Source organism: Clytia hemisphaerica, unplaced genomic scaffold, assembly GCF_902728285.1.
Source record: "Clytia hemisphaerica strain Z4C2 unplaced genomic scaffold, Clytia hemisphaerica genome assembly, whole genome shotgun sequence".
Lineage (NCBI taxonomy): Eukaryota > Metazoa > Cnidaria > Hydrozoa > Leptothecata > Clytiidae > Clytia > Clytia hemisphaerica.
Window position 1 is genome coordinate 1,009,107 of NW_027104560.1, and position 2,500 is coordinate 1,011,606.

General features: G+C 44.0%; 1 non-coding gene across 1 annotated transcript in view; it reads right to left on the minus strand.

Moving 5' to 3' along the window:
* Positions 1–39, minus strand: part of Trnac-gca (transfer RNA cysteine (anticodon GCA)) — a 72-nt gene extending 33 nt beyond the window's left edge. The window contains exon 1 of the tRNA in view: positions 1–39. This exon is cut by the window's left edge and continues 33 nt beyond it. This is a non-coding gene — a tRNA (tRNA-Cys).
* Between the last annotated feature and the right edge of the window lie 2,461 nt (positions 40–2,500).

Consider the following 2,500-nt stretch of genomic DNA (forward strand, 5'->3'; position numbering starts at 1 on the left):
GATCTGCAGTCGAATGCTCTACCACTGAGCTATATCCCCTATAGTTATCCAGAGGTGACTGCTTGATATGTAGTCGAAATAACACAGCAAAAATTTTATCGGCTAACGAAAAATGCGTGTAATATATTTTCTCCAAAAATGAAGACGTCACTCATTTTATCGCATTGGTGGTTCAGTGGTAGAATTCTCGCCTGCCACGCGGGAGACCGGGGTTCGATTCCCCGCCAATGCATTTAGATAAATTACGTGCTAAAGTTACGAATTTGACGCAAAATTTCGAGGCAAAAGCTTAATTTGCTAACGAATAAAGTAAAGTATAGCATGGCAAAAATGAAGACTAGATTGAATCATGCATTGGTGGGGGGTCAGTGGTAGAATTCCTCGCCTGCCACGCGGGAGACCGGGGTTCGATTCCCCGCCAATGCATTTAGACGATTGTATGCAATACAGTTGACAGTTTGACGTCAAAATTCGAGCACAACAGTAGCCAAAGCTAGGGGACACAGGGGTTGAACCGGTGACCTCTCGATCTGCAGTCGAATGCTCTACCACTGACTATATCCCCTATAGTATCCAGAGGTGACTGCTTGATATGTAGTCGAATAACACAGCAAAAATTTTATCGGCTAACGAAAATGCGTGTAAAGTTTTCTCCAAAAATGAAGACGTCACTCATTTTAGCGCATTGGGGGTTCAGTGGGAATTCCGCCTGCCACGCGGGAGACCGGGGTTCGATTCCCGCCAATGCAATTTAGATAAATGTACGTGCATAAAGTTACGAATTTGACGTCAAAATTTCGAGGCAAAAGCTTAATTTGCAAACGAAAAAAAGTAAAGTATAGCATGGCAAAAATGAAGACTTAGAGTTGAATCATTGCATTGGTGGTTCAGTGGTAGAATCTCGCCTGCCACGCGGGAGAACCGGGGGATTCCCCCGCCAATGCCAGACGATTGTATGCACACACAGTTGAAAGGGACGTCAAAATTTCGAGCACACAAAGCCAAAGCTAGGGGACAACAGGGGGGAAAGGTGACCTCGATCTGCAAGGAATGCTCTAAACTGAGCTAATCCCCCTATAGTTATCCCAGAGGTGACTGCTGGATATGTAGTCGAAATAACACAGCAAAATTTTATCGGAAACGAAAATGCGTGTAATATATTTCTCCCAAAAAATGAGACGTCATCATTTTTATCAATTGGGGGTTCAGGGGAGAATTCTCGCCGGCCACGCGGGAGACGGGGTTCGATTCCCGCCAATGCATTAGATAATGTACGTGCATAAAGTTACGAATTTGACGTCAAAATTTCGAGGCAAAAGCTTAATTTGCAACGAAAAAAAGTAAAGTAGAGGGGCAAAAAAAGAAGGAGATTGAATCATTGCATTGGTGGTTCGTGGTAGAATTCTCGCCTGCCACGCGGGAGACCGGGGTTCGATTCCCGCCAATGCATTTAGACGATTGTATGCACTAGACAGTTGACAGTTTTGACGTCAAAATTGAGCACAACAGTAGCCAAACGAAGGGAAACCGGGTTTGAACCGGTGACCTCTCGATCTGCAGTCGAATGCTCTACCACTGAGCTATATCCCCTATAGTTTATCCAGAGTGACTGCTTGATAATGTAGTCGAAATAACCAGCAAAAATTTTATCGGCTAACGAAAAATGCGTGTAATATATTTTCTCCAAAAATGAAGACGTCACTCATTTATCGCATTGGTGGTTCAGTGGTAGAATTCTCGCCTGCCACGCGGGAGACCCGGGTTCGATTCCCCGCCAATGCATTTAGATAAATGTACGTGCATAAAGTTACGAATTTGACGTCAAAATTTCGAGGCAAAAGCTTAATTTGCTAACGAAAAAAAGTAAAGTATAGCATGGCAAAAATGAAGACTTAGATTGAATCATTGCATTGGTGGTTCAGTGGTAGAATTCTCGCCTGCCACGCGGGAGACCGGGTTCGATTCCCCGCCAATGCATTTAGACGATTGTATGCACATACAGTTGACAGTTTGACGTCAAAATTTCGAGCACAACAGTAGCCAAAGCTAGGGGACAACCGGGTTGAACCGGTGACCTCTCGATCTGCAGTCGAATGCTCTACCACTGAGCTATATCCCCTATAGTTATCCAGAGGTGACTGCTTGATATGTAGTCGAAATAACACAGCAAAAATTTTTATCGGCTAACGAAAAATGCGTGTAATATATTTTCTCCAAAAATGAAGACGTCACTCATTTATCGCATTGGGTTCAGTGGTAATTCTCGCCTGCCATCGGGAGACCCGGGGTTCGATTCCCCGCCAATGCATTTATAAATGTACGTGCATAAAGTTACGAATTTGACGTCAAAATTTCGAGGCAAAAGCTTAATTTGCTAACGAATAAAAGTAAAGTATAGCATGGCAAAAATGAAGACTAGATTGAATCATTGCATTGGTGGTTCAGTGGTAGAATTCTCGCCTGCCACGCGGGAGACCGGGGTTCGATTCCCCGCCAATGC